At 33.4% G+C, this 24,538-nt stretch overlaps 1 protein-coding gene across 12 annotated transcripts in view; it reads right to left on the reverse strand.

Moving 5' to 3' along the window:
- LOC124359657 overlaps positions 1-24,538 on the reverse strand; it is a 622,196-nt gene that overhangs the window by 373,919 nt on the left and 223,739 nt on the right. The window contains exon 2 of one of the 12 annotated variants that reach the window (XM_046812641.1): positions 19,395-19,410. The exons of the other annotated variants lie outside the window; for them this stretch is intronic. The gene's annotated coding sequence lies outside the window, so the exon portion shown is untranslated. The remainder of the gene's footprint in view (positions 1-19,394; positions 19,411-24,538) is intronic. 12 annotated transcript variants of the gene reach the window in all.

A 24,538-nucleotide genomic window follows, 5' to 3' on the forward strand; every position in this document is an offset into this window, starting at 1 on the left:
TCTCCTGTTTCCTATAAATCTGAGAGACCAATCATTACACAAATTTATTGAATGCCTTTTGTTTTATAAGAGCTCAGCTAAGACTATTTAATAGTTAGTAATTAATACATTAAACATTTTATGTGACAATTTGATATTTTTTAAATATAGGTGTTCCAACCTGTTCCCTAAAAATATAAAGAAACTTTTTCACTGTCAAACGTTAAATATAATGTGACTTTCATTAATAACGTTCTTCTAGGCATTTTTTTTTAAAAGGTGATATAGGACGTAACAGTAATTTTAGTAAATGTTTCAGAAGCACATTTGATTTAATATTTATATAATGTTTATTTTATTTCATAAAATTGTTTTCTAAATATAACTTTATGAACTATACAGATTGACGCATTTGGACTATCTCATTTTAAATGTTAAACATGAGAGTGATATATTAATAGAGATATATAATTTATGATACTTGTATAGGTCCGTAGTAGACGTAGAAACTGCATCAGTGCATTGCTTACCTTTCATTATATGCTGTTGGTAGGGGTGATGCCAATCACTCCGGATCAGATCACTTACCGATTGAGGTCAGTGTTGACACCCCTATTCCCGGTAGTAGGGTTGTCGGGGAGGGGGAGGGGAGTCGAGTGCTTCCTTTTGCTTCCGAAATTGAAGTGGTTAGATAGTTATTCTATGTTGCACTGAAGTAGAGCATTAAAGTTTCCGGTGCCAGATTCTGATTAATTCTCAAGAAGCTGTAAACAATACTATTACTTGTATTCCCCGCTCAGCTCAAAGTCGACGGGGTTTAAGCAACGTTAACGGAATTATAAAGAAACAACCCTGGTTTAACTATAAATTTTTGCCGATTTTAAAACGGGTTTACACCTAATTACTACCTAAGTTCGTGTTTTTAATATTAATGTTGAGTAGGTACAAAAAGCAGCATCTTCCTGTCAAAAAACCAGCTGGACCTCATATTGCTAGTCGTCAAGTAACACCAGTCGTGCTAGTTAAGTAGCAAATGGTATGTTGCTTATGCCAGTACTAGAGTAGTCCGCACAAAAGTAATCCGATTGCGTGTGTTGTGTCTGAAATCCTCTCTGCAACCCGCGCCCAACATTGTAGCCAACTTTATGTATATGAAAAATTACTGATATATATAAATATGTTTCAATAAACAGGAATCATTAGCTGTTACCGTACACTAATATACAGGGAGCGGCAAAATGATCTGACGGTTTTCGCTGCCGCGCTGTCAATCGAGTGAGTTGTGGGGGGTGGTGGGGATAGGTGCGTGGCAGAGCCTACGTGCGGACATTTTTAGTAGCCATGGAGTGGTGGACGGCTGAGCACCGTGCGTTCGTTGTGGAAGCATTTTTTTTAAGTGGTGATAGTGTTGTTGCTGTTCAGCGGCAGTTCCACAGACGTTTTTAATGTGGCTCCAAGAGGGAAAGTGCCAACTCGAAACACCATTTTGCTGGGTGGGTAACTTTAGAGCTACCGGTTCAGCTTTAAAACGAAAATCAACAGGCCGTCCAAGGTCAGCCCTGGACGCCAGACAACGTCGAGAGAGTGAGAGGAGCTGTGGAAGCCAGTCCTCGGCGGCCTGCACGTAAACAAGCTGCAGCTCTGCAGATGTCTGACCGCTCGGTAAGAAGAATATTAAGGTACGACCGCACTTTCATCCGTACAAATGGCTATCGTGCAACATTTGAAGCCCAGTGATTATGCAAAACGCATTGAATTTTCAGAGCAAATGATTGATTTGCTTACAGATGAAAAAATTCTCATTATGAGCGACGAAGCTCATTTTCATTTGAATGGTTATGTTAATAAACAGGAATTTCCGATATTGGTCAGAAAACAATCCAGAAGAACTGCATGAACGACCTCTTCACAGTCCCTATTGTGTTATAGGCCCATACTTTTTTGAAGAGAACGGTCTAACTGTAACCGTCAATTCACAACGATATCTGACTATGTTGAAAAACTTCCTGATCTCGGAAATACGCATAAATCGCTTCAACCGCCACAGAATTTGGTTCCAGCAGGATGGGGCAACTGCCCACACAGCCAATGTGGTAATAAACTTCTTAAGAAGCAAGTTTCGTGACCGAGTCATCTCGCGTTTCGGGGACATTGCGTGGCCACCTCGCTCCCCGATCTCAGCATCTGTGACTTCTTCTTGTGGGGACAGCTGAAATCTAGAGTACATACAAACAAACCCCGCACATTGGATGAACTGAAGGAAACCATACGCCAAGAAATAGCCAACCTCTCTCCTGAAATGTTAGGGAAAGTGTTTGACAATTTCAGTGCAAGATTGGAAGAATGCATCGCCAAAGACGGACATCATTTTAAAGACGTTATATTCAAATCTTAAACATAACAACTCGCCCTTTTTTGGTTATTTTTATAAATTTTCATAAATACCAATCTGAAATCTGCAATAAAACACTTTGTACCACATTAAACGTTTGAGTTGTTTTACATTATAAAACCGTCAGATCATTTTGCCGCTCCCTGTACTACATTTGATTTCATTCATCTGTTTTGTAGACATATGTAACGTAAATCAAATAGACGGTGAGCGGGGACAGCTAATGGTTGACAGAGATAAGGCAACACTGCCTCAAATGTCATAGGACTATTTTCGAGCATGTACAATATATTAATGTACAATACTTGAGATTAGCTATATTGCTAATTTAGTTAGCAGGATACAAAATTAAAACAATTTCAATTTCAATGTTTTCATTAGTAACAATACGGCAAACCCTTCTTAAAATTGTGTCTTTGTCCTTTCATATCTTGATGGACAGCCTCCAGATATTTGAAACTTGATATATAAGCTCCCTTGAACCAAGCAAAAACCTTACTGATATTAGGATTATAAGGTCTGTCTGTCTATTCGTTTGCCCGCCTGGGCTATAACTTTTCACAGAAAAGTCCTGGAGACCAAACTTGGCACAAGTAATAAACCTCTTGGTTTTGGGATTAAAAGTCAAGTAGCAGTCCGTCCGTCCGTCTGGGTGATAAACCTTTTGTTATATTCTGTCTGATCCTCCGATACTCTACTGTATCTGTTTATTGTTTTACAAATATTACAATGCAGTCCTGGTTAAATGCCTGACGAAGATTTAAGTATTATCTTTCAAGTATTAGGTAGTATTTACTAATCGCGTAAACTTATATTTACATGTAAATAAACAATAACTTTGAATGTTATACAAGAATAATAAAAGATCTAATGTTCTTTGTAATTAAAGGAAAAAATGCATTGTATTGGTATTATAAATTTGAGGCAACTGACAGCTGCAACAAAATATTGACCAGCATAAAATAGTTTATAGATGATGTTGATGACAACGGTCAGTGAAGCTAAATGGGTAAAATACACAGTACAGATTTACACTCTTAAAAGTTTGAAGATAAACTAGAATTATTGGTTAAATTAATTTTCACAATGGTAACATTTGTTGTTTTATGATCTGCCAAAGAAATGATGTATCGATATCGAATCAATCGATTTGATCAATATTGAGTTTCTCTTGAAACTAAACACAATGTGATTCATTCATAATTACAGTGAAATACGATGCATCGGCAAGGGTAACAAACAACACCCAGCCTCTGCAACATTATTTCGTTTCTGCAGTGTTAATGCAGTATTACAGAAACTAAAATTCTGATAGTTCATCGCAAGTCTCATGATATTTTCATAAAGTTTCTTTAAATACCAATTTTTTAATTTTACAAAATTACGACGCATTATAACAACATACATTTTATAAAATTAGGCATCTACACACCGCCATAAGGTTGATAATGTTTTTGTCATATTACTTTATTTACGAAATATTGTCACCCGTTATGGATTACTCAGTATAATTAATATTTCTTTAAATATATCCATTTATAACTAATTATATAGTTTAATTTGAACTTTTGGGTTAAAATCAATTGCATAAAGTACAGTCATAGAGACTACATGTTTTCCAAGTCTGGTACATTTACTTCATTGCATCGAGAAATGAGTGAACGAAATTTAAAATGTTATTATTATTTTTATTTGAACAGTTTTATACTGTATTCTAATTAACCTAGTATTCACGATGCTAGCTAGTAACAATTACTGACAAATTAAAGAACACAATAAACAAATGGGGAACTAAACTGAGCTGTATACTATATGTATCATCAATAAAAATACATTTAAAGCTTGAATATATTTATTTATAACTTTTATAAACAAATGGCAAATTAATCTGAGCGATGTATGAAGCAATATTAGTAGGAAACTATTTTTGCTCATTTTACAAATAACAAAAAAAGCCACTTCATATGTGAATGCAGACTTTTGATTTCAGTAATTTACCGGTATATGAACAATTGGAAGATGTTTTGATTTTATCCGATACATTCAAAGACCAATTTAACGATTATGGTTCAAAACAAGGTACACAATACAGATTCAGTATGTCTGCCCATTGTAAAACGCAATGTACCAATATCTATAGAAATGAATACTCGAAAATACGACATCAAACGAGAGAACTCGATTCACGACTACCACATGTAATAGGCTTACATGGTAAAAGGGTAAGCGGATGTCACCAAAAGCTTCTTGTAGTAGCTGCTCTGCCTTATTTAAAGAATTTCATTCACGTCAGCATACTGTGACGTCATGTTGATAAATATTTTAATTATGTTATTGTTAATGTTTACTTTACGATAGTATACGAGTAAGATATCATAGAGAATGCGTTACTTGTTTATGTATGCACAGAACACTACTGCAATTAGGGCTCGGTTTTGTGTGACCGCCACAAAGGATAGGGCTAATGTAGTAGAGAGTTAGCGAGCTGCATACATACCAACGGCTGTATTATACAATCAAAGGGACACATTAGCATCGCAAGGATGTAAACATACAAAGCAGAATCTTAGTTTCTTGCTTCACCTAGAGTTCTCGTACGTCTTCTAGTTTTGTCTTTCGAAATATCGTGCAGGACATGAACATTTCTATTTTCACCTAGTTTTCTCGTACGTGTTCTCGATTTATCCTGTGAAATACCGTGCAGAAACATAAACATGTCTTGCTTCAACTATACTTCTCGTATGTGTTCTCTTTCGTCCACTGACATAACACGTCCCCTAGAGATCTAGTAGGTGTTCTCATTGTCCCCTGTCACATATCGTTATGTTCCTATTCAATATTACATTTTATTCATATAACATCGTATCTGGGTAATAATCGTACTATGGACGTAGCATTTTCTCGTATATATTTTAGATTATAAATGCCATTGACTAGTGTTTGCTGGATTAATGATGGACAGATTCTATTACAACACAACTCATTTAGTACTGTTGTAATGTTACATTGAAACCGGTATGTGAAAAATTATTATTGCTTTTAATAAGGAATACAAAGTATAACTTAAAAATATATGATAAAATATTATTTATAAATATATTAAACTAATCAATTCTTAGTTTAAAGTTTGTTATTGGCGATAGATGGTTTGAAAATATAATTATTTTGAACACTTTTAACGTATAATGATGTAAGATGTCCTAAATCCTATTACTCTTTCAAACAGTCAAGTTGTTACAAATTATTGAAGTAGGTTGATGGTACTTCTTCGTTTGCATACATTCAAATGTAAATACTTAAGACAGTTTGGGTTATGTGCATCATTCCAGACTGTAATAAGTATTAATGTCTTTTATAAACTACACCATCACGAAGGTCTGGAATGTAATATTTTTGTAATATAATTTCCCAGGTAAAACCTGACGATACTTTGTTCCAAAAGCTGTAATTAGCTTTATATTGCTTTGTTTGGTCATACCGTTAAAATATTATTCTAGTTACTGAACATTTAAAATCGACTCTTTTGAAACAAAAATGTGCATTTTATAGTATCAAGCTATGTGTACTGCCGCCTATTTACAAGTATTATATTTGTACTAGATGCAATTTGTTATGATGTAATTTGCAATATTCGTTTGAAATTATGTGAATGGATTTTGGTTTATATATATATATATATATATATATATATATATATACGTTTACATAAAACATTTGTGCACATAGCCCACATTAGTGTTCCCAACTGAACGGTTGATACATTTCCACATCCACTCTCCCAAGACGGCGGTCATCTCTTTCCTCCATCTCAAAATGGCCTACTGAATAAGACAAGAGCACGGAAGCTGCCCCGCATCCTGATTCGGTCTTCTCTTCCAACTCGTTTGTTGAAAGGTAGGATATTATATATCAAACTGACGTCACAAACTAACAATAAAACGAATAAATTTGTAATTACAAATGCTATTATAAAAAACAATTTTAGATGTTAGCCTAATTTTGCTCACTCTTTCTCTTCCACGTATTAAAATCCACATAAAAGTTTAGAAATAGGTCATCATAGATTTGTAAAAATTAAGGGCTATATGGATAAAATTGAGAATATAGATAATCTTTTTCATTTTAAATAAAAATTTTAATTTTGTACTTTGTATTGACTCATGAAATTACATCATAATCATAAATCTAAATTCATTTAATTTACATATCATATTTCTTGTATTTATTACATATTTTGGAAATATTAATTCATATTACTTTTTCAAGAAACAGTCTGACAGACGAGTTATAGAGTATGCTATTGTTAGTATATTTCTGAATTTGATTAAGTACAACATCAAGATATATATATATATATATATATATATATATATTATATATATATGTCATGGAACGTATCGTATAGGTACGATATAGTTGGACAGAATATAATACACAAACATATACAATCATAATAGATGCTAGATTTAAATGCAGAATAATAGATGACAGAGAGGTAATGCCTAATGCCAGCGAACCGACGTGTCTCTGGAATCCTGTAATTCACATTCGGATTACATCCAAAACCAATAACCCACATTTCTGTGCTCTTCAATTCTGCTTGGAATTTAATTGAAATCAGTTGGACTCCTGAGAAACTTAGCAATAATTTAACTATACTTTAATCGTATCGTTGAAATTATAAATAATCAAAGTCTGTGTTAGTAATCACATCTATTTTATATGGTGGTTAATAAACGCTAAACCCTGATTTAAAATGGCGAGTAATGTGTATTTTTCATCTGTAACAACAATTTTTGTAGCAAATATATACAGAGTGTGAATTAAGTCTGGAACCCGCCTCCCAGCTGGCGAACAATTATAGATAAGAATATACCTCTCGACTTTATCAGTATTATGCTACAATCCCGCTTCTAAGGTCTTTCTGATTTTCATCGCATTAGGGAGACGTCCCACACAGGAAGTCTTAAAAATCCTAAATACAATCATATATCGAGTTGAACATCAAATTAAAGGGCTTTATTAGTCCAGTGAGCAAAGAATGGCATTGTTCTTTATTACCAAAATGATATATCGCACGGTTATCCAGCGTAAAACGGGCATTACTAAGGAAGGATAATATAATCCTACATTAAAGTCCTACAACCAAATGTTTTTCATCGTCAATGACGTTTTTACATGTTTTCATTAAAGGTGGTCCAAATTGTTTCAACGTGGTGAATCACGAAAAGAACCCCTATAAGATAACTTTTGAATAATATTAGTGCTTATTGTAAAATATACTTGAAATTAGGACTATTATAATATTGAATAATTATAATTATATGGGTTAATTATATAATATAACAGCGAATGTACTATGAATGGGTACTATTATGAATTGGCACCAACAAATAAATTTATTAATCCTCAGAAATGGTCATTAGTTGATACTGACCTGAAAATATAAGTGTCGGGGAACTTTTTCGTCGGAAACACTTATCCACGGATCTAATTGATTTGATCTGAGATCGTAGGTTTAAGGAAAGTCCATCTCATAAGTCGTTTGTATATATTGGTCTAATACATTGCACCAACATCACTTCTGGAAACAATGTTCTGTCCAATAAATAGCTATATCTCAGTTTTGAAAATATGCATTCTCATTTTAGTTTTGATGAAGACAACCTTCATAATACTAACGTTTTCTGATTTGTACATTTATTTGAGTATGTAAAAAACATTGGAACTGGTAGGTGAAATAAACTGTAATTACACAGTATCGAAAGACCATATGTCAAAGTTTCATTCCTCTAGACCTTTTCATCAAGAGTTATCACACATTTGGTTGGACGGGCAAACAGACAATTACACGCCTTATCGTGTTAACTATAAGTTGGAAAAAACTTGAGTTTAAACTGTTATTGATAAAGAAAATGTGCAAGAGCTGACAAACCGATTCCTTGTGTAAAGATACGTCTTTGCAAAAGGAGGAGTTTTGTAACGTTACCCATGGCGACAACACAACAAACGGTCCCTGAGCTGAAGCTGTCTCCTATTCACCTCATCCACGATTGTGTGACATGACATAGTTTTACTGGCGCTTCGTGCTGAGAACACTCATGTTCACTGTAAATAAACAAACTCAGTGTACTAGGGTGCCGCTATGTCAGTGTACACAATCTTCAACGCGCTGCAGTCTGTACGTCGCGTATATATAGACTATTGTACTCTCACCTCCCCCACGATTGTGTGACGTGACATGTCAGTGTACTATAGACATAGTTTTACTGGCGCTTCGTGCTGAGAACACTCATGTTCACTGTAAATAAACAAACTCAGTGTACTAGGGTGCCGCTATGTCAGTGTACACAATCTTCAACGCGCTGCAGTCTGTACGTCGCGTATATATAGACTATTGTACTCTCACCTCCCCCACGATTGTGTGACGTGACATGTCAGTGTACTATAGACATAGTTTTACTGGCGCTTCGTGCTGGGAACACTCATGTTCACTGTAAATAAACAAACTCAGTGTACTAGGGTGCCGCTATGTCAGTGTACACAATCTTCAACGCGCTGCAGTCTGTACGTCGCGTATATATACGAGTAGACTATTGTACTCTCACCTCCCCCACGATTGTGTGACGTGACATGTCAGTGTACTATAGACATAGTTTTACTGGCGCTTCGTGCTGAGAACACTCATGTTCACTGTAAAAAAACAAACTCAGTGTACTAGGGTGCCGCTATGTCAGTGTACACAATCTTCAACGCGCTGCAGTCTGTACGTCGCGTATATATAGACTATTGTACTCTCACCTCCCCCACGATTGTGTGACGTGACATGTCAGTGTACTACAGACATAGTTTTACTGGCGCTTCGTGCTGAGAACACTCATGTTCACTGTAAATAAACAAACTCAGTGTACTAGGGTGCCGATATTTCAGTGTACACAATCTTCAACGCGCTGCAGTCTGTACGTCGCGTATATAGAGACTATTGTACTCTCACCTCCTCCTACGATTGTGCGACGTGACATGTCAGTGTACTACAGACATAGTTTTACTGGCGCTTCGTGCTGAGAACACTCATGTTCACTGTAAATAAACAAACTCAGTGTACTAGGGTGCCGATATTTCAGTGTACACAATCTTCAACGCGCTGCAGTCTGTACGTCGCGTATATAGAGACTATTGTACTCTCACCTCCTCCTACGATTGTGCGACGTGACATGTCAGTGTACTACAGCCATAGTTTTACTGACGCTTCGTGTTAAGAACACTCATGTTCACTGTAAATAAATAAACTCAGTGTACTAGGGTGCCGCTATGTCAGTGTACACAATCTTCAACGCGCTGCAGTCTGTACGTCGCGTATATAGAGACTATTGTACTCTCACCTCCTCCTACGATTGTGCGACGTGACATGTCACTGTACTTCAGCCATAGTTTTACTGACGTTTCGTGCTGAGAACACTCATGTTCACTGTAAATAAATAAACTCAGTGTACTAGGGTGCCGCTATGTCTGTGTACACAATCTTCAAGTCACTACAGTTTGTACATTACGTACGTACATGTATATTATTAGCCATCGCTATTAGATAATTAGAGATATAATTAGGATTTTTATTATAATACGGAAATAAAAGTCACCAGCTAAGTTTGTCACATACATGTCGGGTTTGTAATGATCAGTTTATTATCATATACCTTGAAAATTGTAAATATTAAGTATTTGTAAATAAATGTAATTGTAGTTTCAAATGGTTTTCATTTAGAATTTGTGTTATATACGAAGGGAGGGGAACATTTTGAACACTTACTTTGATCACAAGTACTTAAAAATTGGTGTTTACTTGTAATACTTAATAATTTACATTGTTCAATTGTTTTAAAATTCAAATAGCTATAACTACTGAATGAATCCACCTTTTGAAGTCCGGTTTGCGGCATTGTACTCTGCTAAGTAAGACCGTTAATTTGATACCAAACTTGACCTATGCTGCTATTTAAGAATTTTGTCTGACTCCTTGAGGACCGTCCCCCAAATGGATTATCTGGTCGGTAATTGGGCAGATGTGTGCGTTACTATCACCAGTAAGCACGTGTGAACTTTGGTATTTCTTTCTATTGTGTATTGTGGTTCAAAAATTAAAAAAGAGGTTCCAGACTTAATTGTCACCCTGTATATATATATATATATATATATATATATATATATATATATATATATATATATATATATATATAAATTTTGAATGAGGCTGAGTTTGTCCCTGGGATCCTGTTCAGTAAATCTAGACATTTGCGGTGTAAATGTGAAAGGATCGGATGTATACATTGTGTGCTTCTCTCATTCATGTGTCTCCCATGCTATATTCTGCGGAGAAAAGTGTTAAAAAACTGATGTATGTTTTAAACATTTTTTAAATTGATCATACCAGATTCAAGTTTTATATGCAATATAAATTGCATGTAAGTAGAAACCTATACTACATGTATGTATATTAAGAAGTATATAAATGTAACAACACTTTTATGCGCTTCTTGATATAGTATATATATTTGATTATTCCGATTTAAAAGAGAATCAATTATTCAAACCCATTCCATCAACTATAAAGTTTAAACATATTTGAATGCCTCTGTTTGAAAGTGGAGAAAGATCTATCATTTTATAGTTTTTATGGAATCATCAATATTATTTAAATCATGATATCGTTATATATGAGATACGTAAAATAGTTAGAACTGTATATACTTGCTATTATGTTGTGCTAATGTAAAACATTATTGGGAATTTATATTGAACAGATAGTTTAACACTTTACACCAAATATTTATTGTTATAAACTGATGACTAAGTTTAATTTTAATTCACTTCCTCGAGTATAGAAAATATAGAAATAAAAAATTTCTAAGCTTGTACATAAGTCCATTTAGTTTGAAAAATACGTAGAACATTAAATAAAAACAATTTTCTACTCTTCTGTAAAACACTACTTTGAATTTCTTTTCCAGACACTCCAAGAGATAATAAAGAGCCTTCAGGATTACTTTCCTGCTAAGAGAACCCCTGGAGAGCCACTCACAGTATTGCCAACATTGCCAATTGTAGAGATTGCTTCTGAATAAGAGAAAGCCTGCCGAGCCGTGCGTATCGTGGTTATGGCTGGTTTTAAGAGATGTGTGTTCTTTAGACATGTATATATACTATTATATAAACGTCTAATGGTGTCTGTGGGTTTTGTGTAGTGTTACTCAATCAGGTATGAACTACTGCACCAATTCTACTGAAATTTTACATAGACATTATTAGGGTTCCAAACAAAGAGCTTGTTAAATGTTCAACCACCATTTAAAATTTATTTACATTGGTAAATTAAGTAAAAAAATTTGTAATAATACTTGTTATGTCAACCTTTTCTGCAACCGCTGTAGAGCACATAGGAAGAAACTACCTAGGTACGAAAATTCAAAGTTTTAGTAAAATATACTTTTTACTGTACATTTTTGCAGATTTAATACTTTAATCTATGCTTTGATTGGTCCGTACTGCAGTGAAGATATCAAAGTTACTATCTAACTTTCACTATAAATGTAAATACTAAATGTAAAACTGTTCGTAAGACACTTGAAGGAAATTTACGTACATGCGTCAGCTATAAATCTGAATACCGACTATTTGGCTGAAATAGGGGACGCTGTCTCTTTCTTTCGTTGGCTGACAATGACAACTAATATTTATTTATAAGGAAAACTTATATATTTCGATACCATTTTAGTAACAATTTTTCTTAATAAATTGAAGACCAAACTTGGTTATTTGTTTATACAATGCAACTTGGTTTCAACTCTTTTCCTGTAATGGAGATTTTTCCTATTGTCTTAAGTGAGGTTTCATATTACGGCGTTTTACTGACTACCTTACTGATAAGTAGCCAAAACTTCCAGTCGGTTGAATTTTTGTACAAGGATACCTTAATTCAACACGTTTAATGACCAATTTTTCTAACTTTAAGAGAACCTTGATCCACCTAAGATGTCATAATTCTGAACGCCTTGTTTATTGTTTCGTTATGAAACTTACTTCTTGGATGCTTTTATGTATCTCTTCTGCAAAATAAATGTACAAAAACACGTTGCGTAAATATGTACACGGTACTATGTACACGTCTTAAAGACAGGACATCCTTCTATTTATAACAATTCAAATGTTCAAACGTATTTTATTTGATGTCATAACTATTTACACGGACATCCCAAGCATCTGTTAAATCTATGTTACTGTGTTATATCAAAGTAATTGTAAAATCTTCAAATCATCTTGACCGCCTTGATACACTAGTTCCCATACTTTGTGGTTTTCTAAAGCAGAATTTGGCACCTCAACATACACTATGTGGTTTTCCAATGCGTCCATTGTGTGCATAAATCTGCATCAACATATCTGACCATAAACTGAGATTGTTTCCATTTAGTATGAACCACGTTAGAATACACTTAGTGATCATGACATTGGGTTACACTGAACATAAAACAATTAATAATCAAAGCTTAATTTATTAACCGTGTATATTATTTTTCAACCAATTTGATTTTTAATTAAAATTTTGAAAGAGCAATCAGTCCTTTAAAGTAGAGGAACATTTGGAAAAAATAAGTTTCATTGATAGTGAACTAGGAGATAAAATCATTATATATGTTCACTGATATTGTATTCTTTATTCAAAATTGAACACCGGTATGAAATAGGTTTTATTCACAGTGGACTTGGACATAAACTTTGTATATAATATGTTTACTGACATTGGATTGTTTATTCAAAATGGAACATGGGGTTGAAATAGGTTTTGTTAATAAGTATAAAAATTATTTTTGAATTTTTCATCCAACACAAAATTAAACTTTAACTAGGAAAGCAGTAAGTTTTGTCGTGCAAACACTTTATAGAGTCGTTTTTATAACGGTTCTTTTAAGATATTTATAGCATCATTATAAGTCTTAGCTTCATATACTGCAGGCGATGCATGTTAACGAGTATTCTAAGTTTTTCAACATCGTTTACTTGGTAGCTGACGATAAAGTTTTGAAAAGTCTTGTACCAGTGATTCCACTGATGAGTTTGAATCTACATAAAACCTATCTGAGCGAAGCAACTTGTCCGTGGTAATAAAGTAAAATATGTTGAATAAATTGATGTAAAGTGGACAAATATCTTGTATTCAACATAAAAAAAGCAGAAGAAAAATCACTGTAAAAATATTGTAAGTAAATTATTTTTGGACAGATTGTTTGTGTAATAAAATCACACAAAATAAACATAATAATCATGTGTACAAACTATTTTGTACAACTACATATAAAACTCTTACATATTAGTTTTAATTCCTTGACGTTTTGAACACACTTTCAACGCAAATATTTAATTATGTTGTTTAAAACAAAACACTACTGAAAAACAAAAAAGTGACTTCAAATTCAGAGAAATAAAACACGGACCTCAAAATAAATCACAAAGAGGAATTCCCACACAATTTAACTTTTCCGAGACAAATCGCCAAAATAAGTTTGCGTCATCACTCATACAACAGGTGCTATAATTATGGAACAATAAATATGACGAGCTCCCTTTGATAGGATAGTGACAAATATATGGAGTCGGAGGTGGAGCCAGGAGAACAGTTGTATCGCTGGCCGGTGATTCACGAGACAGCTGTTCACACGGCGTGACGACAGTATCTCTACAATACTCGGCTATTTAGTGTCTCTCCATCCCATTGACGCGCGGTTATTTCTGCCACTGTGTATGGATCCGGTCCAAGACTACGACAACACATTATCTGACTCAATGTTCCGGATGGTGCCGTTGTGCTCCTGCGCGCCGCTGCCGCTGCCGGTTGTTTACATTTCTTCAACTGAGAGAACAAACAGCTTTCCTTGATTCGTTACAGTTACGAAAAATTAAATGTTGGATCCTTTCATAGCTATAATTTTAAATAAAGGCGATTGGACATAACCAATTTTAAACTATTCCTAAAGATGTGCATTTCAGCTATCCAGTAATATTAAAACTGCATATTCCAATAAATTTAAAACGCCAAATATTTTAGCTAAGGTGGGAAGGGTATATTCAATTCGAATGTTGAGTTTAGAGCCATTTCACTTCAGTTTAGTGCCACGACTGAAATTTGACGCTGTCATGCACTTGATTTCTTGAATCTGTCCTTCTGGAGAGAGATAACAAAAATAGCCACGGCGAAGAAGCTCAAAACGAACTCTTTGCATCGATTCGACTTCGGAGGCGCCTATACTACAAAATCAAGTGTAATCTAGATGAAGAGGTGATCTCATTGTCTCATTATATGCACTACTGTATTTATACACGATCTCAAAGCACAGCGGAGCAACCAAGTTTTCTAACCGCTATGGTGGGAAGAGATGGTTAATTCGAATTTTGAGTTTCACTCCTAGTTTCCTAGAATTCCTGTCCTCCTGGGTTCTGTCAAGTCTTAATTCTTAGTTGACAATGTACTAGGGTATGAAACATTGTGTTACATTATTTCACTGATATAACGTTCATCATTTATATGTGCTAGTACACTATCATTTTACACTCGTCTACTATGACACCAGAATATTAACTAACAGATACATAAGCTTCAAATTGGTTAAAATTGAGTCTAGAGCAAAGTAAATATGTTTAACGCAGAACAATTTTTTTTGTGTTTGTGAGCTAACAGGTCAGAAAGGGAGAAACCACTTTCAATTTTGTTAATTAACACAAATTACGGGTAGGGCTAACCGTACCTTATTATTTACTTATACAGAACGCGTGCCAGCCCCATTAAATTTTGAAACACTGTTTTTAATTCGAATAGAAACTGTTTCAAAATAGATGGATATCTCACAGTTGTTTAAATAATGTATAAATATAAATCTAAAACGACGAAGTGTAGTTTCTGTCCATTTAGCATGGCTGATAGCCTACTTTCCCTTCTTTCATGTTGATGTTGGTGGAGCAGGTTGATAAGATGAACCAGGTAATCTTTAGAGGCCTTTAATACGGATGGTGATTGGGAGGGGAGCAGTGACAAAAAGATTGAAACTCCTACGAGGACCGATAATCCGACAGTCAAGTAAATATTGGCAACGAAAAGATGTAACTTTGGCTATTCCTCGCCACAAGAGGAGATTTTAAAACAAATAAATAAACATTGGACGAAACTTATATCCTCGATTAGTGGAACAAAAAACACTAAAGATTGGCTCAATTAATTAAATATTTAAAAGAAGTCTAATGCTTTAAGTGCGATTACGAGGCTGAAGAAGCCATATCGTTTAATACTTCCTTTGCCGTTTGGTTATCCTACATGGAAGTAACTAGAAAATGAATAGTTTAAATTTTTGTCCACCAATCTTATTAGATTAAAATTGACCAACAGAAGATCTACTAGCTTAAAAAATCATAAGCTATGTTAGGAACAGGTTCGGAAACTACTCGTATACACGCGGCAATAGACGGCAGATTCAAGCTAATGTTGTAGTCCACTGTCGACAATATTATCGGATTTATGACGTTACCTAACGTTATTGTGCTCTAAACGGCGTAGACTAGATATAGATGATTATTTAAAGATAACGATAGTCCCCATAGATAAATTGACTGCAGATAGCCTCGCAGTCTAAGGCTCCAGACGTTTAATCTGAGTTAGTGATAGCACAAGTTCAAATACTTTGTGACCGTTGCTCTTTCTATTAACACAATCAACCTTGTACTCAACCAATCTTTGTCCTTCCTTATTCCACTTTACAAGATCCTTGCACAGTCCAGTGGCCCATGCGTATGGATAGAATGAGGCCAAAAAGGAGTTAGCCTTTTCATACGGCTTTAGTATTTGTTCTAAAAAAAGAATAGTATGCAATAAATTCAATAAATTTCCTTAATTTAATTTGTCTAAAGACTTAAGTTTTGTCTCAAATATACATGATTTCCAAAAGTGTATTATCGTGTCTCCGATGATTCCACGCAAGGAATGGCATCAATTCAAGCTGTTGTAATGAGTATGTGCCAAGAGACCCTGTACAGTGGTCGGTGCCAACCTGCTTGTGTGTTGTCCACTAAAACCTTGTGACAGTGACAGCAGACTTGTGGGCGTGTCCGAAATTCTACAGATGCCACCTACTTAGTCCGTTTCTTCCCTGATTAAACCAACTAGGTTGTCCCCATAATAATGTGTTTGCAACTTATATGTTCAAAATATGTTTCCAAATTATCACCTTGACACAGTGTTTGGCATTGTTTTTTTCTGCAAAAGTTATCATAAGAAATGTTTTTTATATAATATAGCGATGTCAAATGTCCGAATCCTTACAAAACCATCATCAATATCGAACACTAAATCAAGAACACAGTGTTGTCAGCACTCAGTAAATAAAATTTTAAATTTACTACCGGTATGTGAAAATGTGTAGATATGTAGCACAATGTTGTCAAGAAACTACGCATTTCTTTATACGCCTTATAGTATCTCAAGAGACAAGGCAGATAGTTTAGAGTTCTTAGGAACAAACAATCTTCATTATTATTGTACGTTAGCATGTTTGTAATTTAAGCGGTTGTGAATAAAATACCCCTCCTGCTTAGTTGGAAGAAAGGTACATTTCACATGTGGGTGTTATCTTAAAATGTTAAACTGAAGAGGAATTATAAGTTAGACGTTTAATTTGTACAAAACTGACTTATGGACAACAACTCTCAAGGCCATTAATGTACTCGTAATATTTTCAAATATTTTGAAACTTCATCACCTTAAAAACAACAATCGCCATAAGCATTTACGTTTGTTTTCAAACACGTGAACTGTATTTAGTTACGATAAATCCAAAATTATGTTTGTACCCTTTTGACAATTCAATTGTGTACACTAAACCTTTGAACGGCCGCCATCTTGAAAATATAAAATATATTTAAAACACTGAAAGTATGAAAGTTGTTTATAACTTTACACAATATATTTATAACATGTATCATATCAGGTTTACTTTGTCACGTAAAATATAAACAAACGTCGATTACTCGTATTTATAGAGTGCAAAGAAATATGTAATAATCAATAGTGTGAAAGTCAATGTTAAAAGTCGGTGACAAAATCTGATTTCAGCGCACTCTTGCGTTGTAGTAACATTCTTACGTCACTGGAAGTGTTGTTATTTAAACACTGGTATGAAACCTAACTTAAGGGACAAAATGTGAATTTATAAAATTGTAAGATATCTCCATAAAGATCATCTGCAAACTTTAAATTTGGGATGAAATGTTATCTGCATATAGACAATAACTAGCTTCGTGATTGTTCATGTCCAACCAGGGAGTTTGGCTAAGTGTCATTGAAGCTTTTTTTGTCTGCCGGAGTATGTAAAAGTGTATTTCTATGTAATATCTGTCTGTCTATCTGACTGCAGGACATCTCGAGAATGAAATGAGCTATATAGGCTTAAAATTTGGATGTAAAATTAGCGAAGCCTGTTACGCATGGAGATGTGTTGTCGTAACTACGTAGCACGAAGCACACACGCGTTTGTAATTAGCGAAGCCTGTTACGCATGGAGATGTGTTGTAGTAACTACGTAGCACGAAGCACACACGCGTTTGTAATTAGCGAAGCCTGTTACGCATGGAGATGTGTTGTAGTAACTACGTAGCACGAAGCACACACGCGTTTGTAATTAGCGAAGCCTGTTACGCATGGAGATGTGTTTGTAGTAACTACGTAGCACGAAGCACACACGCGTTTGTAATTAGCGAAGCCTGTTACGCATGGAGATGTGTTGTCGTAACTACGTAGCACGAAGCACACACGCGTTTGTAATTAGATGATGAATTCATGTTACCACATTTTATGACATCATAAGTCAATATTTTGCAGAATATTTCATGATCAGCTGAGTTTGTTGCTATTTACACTAAGCTACTTGAAATAAGTCAAAATATTTCGTACACTCGTAAATACAAAATCTAAAAGTACACACTCTATAGTTCAGAATTATATAGTTAATTGACTAAATTTGTAAATTACAAGTTCGGCTTGTAATATATTAAATTTTTAGTTTAGCGCACTTGTATAAGTACCAATTATTACCAAATTGTACCAATTACCAAAACCCAATTATTGTAGAAATTAAATATTTGGTAACTGAATCCTATCTTATGTATAGAATTGAAAATGTTTCTTTATTGAAGCAAAATGAAAGCCACGCGGCTCTATCTTAAATTTCTCCGTAAAACTTAAGCTTTAAAATATATTCGGCAAGTCCAAAAAAAGTAAAAGCTTCAAATATCTCCTGCTGTTAAACTACATTACATTTCAGTGTATATATGAAACAGAGTTTTTGGTATGATTTTCTAAAATATAAAGTAATTGACATTCAGACCCAAAAGTGAATAATAAAAGTTTGTATGTTAAAGAAGTTCGTAATATTGTCACTTTAATAAAATTAAGTGTCTTGTCTTGAGAATAAATTTTTATATGCATATTTAAAACGGTTTTAAAAAAAGAATATAGACATTATACAGACACATACAGATAAGAAATTGTTTATCAATGAGCAAATGTTTCTCTAATATTTGTTTGATAAAATGAATATATAAAAAAATTAATTATTTCCTTTCAATAACTTAAATCAGATGCACATTTATATTTAATATTACATCATGTCAAAAATGTATCGGTCTTAATGTTACCAATTACGAAATAAATATTTATTTTATTTTATTTAGAACAAATGACAGACTTCTAAAGTGGAACTCAAAACGAATATACTCCCAAGCAAGAATAGTTATACCTAAGATACATACATTTCAAATTGTCCAAGGAAGTTTAAAGCTAAAGAGGAGATAAATTTGCAAGACTAGTCACGTGAGAGATGTAGTGTTCATGTTTATTACTTGATGGTGATGTACTAGAATTACAAATGATAATTTTCACAATGCCTTGTAATACAAAGTTTACAAGCTAAGATTTTATATATTAACCAACCTGTTTCAGTCCAGAGCTGCATGAAACAAAGATTAAAATTAATAATTATAAAGCAAGATAAGTTGTACTCTAAGAATAACTTAGCTTATAAAGCTCAAAAACTATGCAGTAACATAACTAATTTGGAAAAACACATTCATGGTGCAAAGAATGCATTCATAACAAGAGGTTATACAAGAAAACCGCTTAAAATAAAAACGTAATCTAAAAAAATAAATTGATACATTCTAAATTAAAAACAGTGATAAAAAATTATAACATTTTAGTTCAACTAATAACATTTTCTAAACAACCCCTAGAGTAATCTTTAAAATCCTGAAATTCTGAAAGATTTATAGGTCAAACCTCAATTACCTATAACAAACACTAATTAAACACCAATACAAAAACAAAAATGCTCACATTCACGTAACAAACCTAGATGTTTTGTTTGTAACATTTTACCACATTCTTCAAAATCTACTAGTAACAAAACAACCAAAGCATATCTTATCATTGGCAACTTGTCTTGTAAATCTAAAAATGTGGTTTTACAAATCACGTGTCAGAAATGTCCTGCAGAGTATATATATTGACTCAACTACAAATACCTTGAGGACCAGAATGATAACTTTAGATGTTTTCCATACAGTCTGGTTACACAATTGTTCACAAAAGTATCTTGAAGAGATGTGGCAATGTTTTTATGCAAAGTAAAAGCAAATACAGATTCTACGGCATGAAGTTATATACTTTACTAGCGGTCAAATTAAAATATATGCTATATGATTTCAGTAAAATTAATATGCATATTAAAAATCTAATGGAATGGGAAGGATTGCTTATCAGACAAAAGAAAACAAAACATTAACTAGTATTAGATTGATATTGATAGACGTAAACCCAGTTATATTTTTGCACGTGCTTGTTAAAGAATAACACAATACGTAACATCACGTCTAAAAACATCTGATAACGCTGAAATTCAAAACAAACACTTGAACTAATTCCCTAGCCATGTTTCAATTCAATACAAGGATTAACAATCAAAGCGCCGGGATTGATTGGAAACAGTTGTGAAGAAAACAGTAAAATTAATCCACTTATAAAATTTGCATATTTCCAATGAATAATAACTGAAATTTCTACAATTCAAGTGCTAATAGTGTGTAGACAAATATTAGTACCAAAAGCACAAGAGTACGTTATTATATACAAATCTTTGTTAAGACCATTGTTTGCAATTCGGCTATTTATACAGCGTGTGACAAAAATAATTTTACAAACTTTGAGAACAGGTTTTTACACCAAATCAAGAAAACAGTTTGCAGATGTCCGGAAATATTTTATTTTGTAATAACAACGTAGTGTTTCCATTTAGATAACTCATTCTCATCAGTACGTAAACTCATTTAAATCTACACATAACGCAGATATGTGGGAAGAGTTGATTCAATGCGAATATTGAGTTAAGGGGGTTCGGTATGTCCTATCCTTCCCATGTTAATTTGGCCAATGTTATGTACCTTTTTCTCAGAAACCTTTTAAAGCTATCATTATCAAACTTTAGGACACTACTATTTAGACCTTTGTTAACATTTAGAGCGGAAGACATTATAAAAAATCTATTTTTAAATTTTTATTAAAAAAAAATTATAATTATAAATTATTTTACAAAAAATTAATAAATTTTTTAATTTTACAACAATATAAATAAAAGGTTTTTTTTAAACTTTGTTCCGCTCTAAATGTTAACAAAGGTCTAAATAGTAGTGTCCAAAAGTTTGATGATGATAGCTTTAAAGGTTTCTGAGAAAAAGGTACATAAAATTGGCCAAATTAACATGGGAAGGATAGGGCATACCGAACCCCTTAAGCTTCATTCTACCTACCGCTTAGTGGGAGCGTCTGATATCTGCCACTGCATTCTGACAATTGTACACCTGATGAGATAATGAGAATACCTCTTCGTCTAGACTACACTGGATAGCTGCAGGGTAACCAGGCTCCTTTGTAGCCGAGGCGTCTCTGATGTCGAAACTATGCAAAAAATTCGCTTTGAACGTCTTAGTCAACGACTTTTTATGGATCTAGACAGACGTGTGCTCCCGATTCCAGGAATCAATCTGGACTAGTGTCAATTTTTAGACACTGCACTTATAGAGAAATAGGCTTAACTCAATATTTGTATTGAAAATGCTCGAAATGTGCTACTTCTGATTCCAAATACGCATACAATAACAATATTGACTGCCGTACACTTTTCAGGGAGTCAATGGTTTTGAATAGTTCTGCCAGGCTTTCTGTGATATTTCGTAGAGTTTCTACACCCGAGTTGTCTGCTGCATAAAACAACAGTTTAAGGTTGCCCAGAGATAACAAATTTAAAGGATTGATCGATGGAGAGAACATATTTTAAGCCATGGAAATAACCTTTTTATGTATATGTCATAGTAGATACAAGTACATTTTCGAACAATAGGGCTAACATGTGCTGGAAACCCCATCCATCATTGTTCTTCCTACTTATACACTAACATCTTCTAGTAAGTCTTAGAGATTGTTTATGAATGATCTTCATATACATAATGACCAGACATGCTGAGGTCTTATTAGGTTATTGAAAAGCGTAATCAATGGATGGCATTTTTTATTTTAAAGTTATTGCCCTTTTAAAATTATTGCCTTGAAAAGTATAAAATATTGTACATCACTACGAAGGATTACGGAAATTTAAAGAAGAAATTGTAAGTAATTTTCTAATCAGGTGCAATTAAAAAATTATTAAAATTGTGTGCAGTGGTTTTTTCACAGTAGGTATATTAATGATAGCTTGAGGTAGCAATGTTTTAATTAAATTACAACTTAGAAAATTATATTTTTAAATTAAATATAATTTAAAAACAGTTACAATATACAAAAAGAATTATTCATGATAAAATATTTTACTAGAAAAATTAATTTATTTTAAAATAAATAACATCATTCCCTCAAGTCATCTTTCATATTCATACTATTAAATGGCGCAACCTTTGCCTTCAACCCATTTTTATTTTGGGCATGAGAATAAGTTGCTCCTAAATTCTGTTTCAATTCCTACCGCTCTTCAAGATATTGCTAACATATTTATCAATGTTTCCTTTTTTTATAAATGGATCTTACAAGTCTGTAACCAAAACTTTTAAGCTTAAAATCGAGTGCACCATCTCAATTTAAACCATTTATCTGATAAGCCAGCATTCACAACCCGATATCTTAAAACCTACATTTACTGTTACTTTTGAATTTATTGTAAACTTAATAGTCCTGAATGTTCTACTAAATAATTATACTTTATTACTAAGTTTAAAAATGTATTGTGTTTTCAAAATGTAACGTTTTTAGGTTATACTTATTATAACAAGTCTTGACCTTAAACGCCTAACTAGTTTTAATTTTATCACACGCCTTACACTTCTACATAAAATATTGCCTTCAAATTTGTAATATATATATATATATATATATATATATATATATATATATACAAATTCCGAAATTGGACAAATACACCACGGCACGAGCAGGGTGACCCCTGTATTGTAATTATTTTACCCTTACTACTGTACTTTCTAGGTTTAAGACGACACTATATTATATTCCATTACCCATAAAAAGATTAAGTTACTTAGGTAGTGCATCGGAAATTGTAATAAACATCGAGATGAATCTGTTCATCGACTATGATGTAATATCTCTGTTGTTACAACCCAAATACTATTGCAGTTGAAAAAGTAAACAACGGATCATTCTGAACCCGTACTAATACTGAATATTACCAACACTTAAATATACGTATTTTGTACTTTACTTTTATTTGCATTCATAAAATCTAATATTTAAAAACATATTAATTCAAATGTTATTCGTAAACCACGTTGATCTTTATTTAACCACGGTACACATCTATACTTAATGTATTAAATATTTTTGAATTAGTACCAAACTGGAATGTGTTTAGTTATTTACTTGGCGCTACGTAGTGAGTACTTCATACAACTGTGACTACACAGTTAGTGTGACGTATATAAATGGACTCATCCTATGTAAAGGATTATTCAATGTCACATGTTTTAAAGCTCATTTGGTCAAAGAAATAGATTTTACCTGGAACTGTACAGTGTGTGGCTTTTTGAGTAGTCATTAACCACTTATTAATTGGATTAGTAAAACCGAAAAACTTTACGTTTTAGTTACTATTACTTTTGACAAATCATTTACAAACTCTCTTTTATGGTCATAATTTCATTCTGTATAGTATTAATTCGATGAGATTTGAAATACTGTATACATCTGTTATTCCGTTATTGATCAATTGAAAAGATTATGATCAAAATTTGCACAAGCATGTGTTAAGAAATCAATACCCTACTCACTGATGTCAGGAAGGTGTATGCATGCTAATTAATTAAAAATCTGTTAAAGCGTATTTTGTATTCCAAGAAGCTGTGTATATGTTATTATTAACCCTGCCACATGCTATATATTACTGGAGAGTGGACGGCCTGTTTGTATGTAGGGTGTGAGAGAGGACGAGTGCCACAGCGCTGTGTGTTAGCCTCAGGTGTGTCAGTAACAAGCTTGTTGAGACAAGCTAAGACTAATAGTGCTACTACAAGCTTGTCTCTGTCTATTTTAGTCTGTGGTAGGCTCTCTTAAGTACGGTTTCGTAACAATAAGTACATACAACATTATTTTTCACACTCTGCTTTGTAGCGGCAGAGCCACTTTTATAAAGGATTACAGAGAAGCCGAAAAAATTGTTATTGTCAATTGGTATCCTACAATAACTTAAAATGCAATAATAAATAATTTATGATTGTACAATAATAAATCATTAAATACAACACAAGGATAGTGTTATTTATAATAGTTGTTACAGTTATCTTATTAAAAACAATGTATTTTGGTAGATAGGATCTTACCTCTTCTTCAGGTTCCACAACCCCAAGACATTAAGAAGATTTTCTAGAAAACCTTTTTCAGTTTTTGTTCACATCCAAAAACTATTAAGTTCTGTAATTGTTTCAAAACCATTCATCGATAGTAATGCCAATTAATAACAATGATAACTGCATGTTATTATAACGAGCCTTAAATGAACTATGGACATTTTATCAATAATG

The sequence above is a fragment of the Homalodisca vitripennis genome, chromosome 1 (assembly GCF_021130785.1).
Source record: "Homalodisca vitripennis isolate AUS2020 chromosome 1, UT_GWSS_2.1, whole genome shotgun sequence".
Taxonomy (NCBI): Eukaryota; Metazoa; Arthropoda; class Insecta; order Hemiptera; family Cicadellidae; genus Homalodisca; species Homalodisca vitripennis.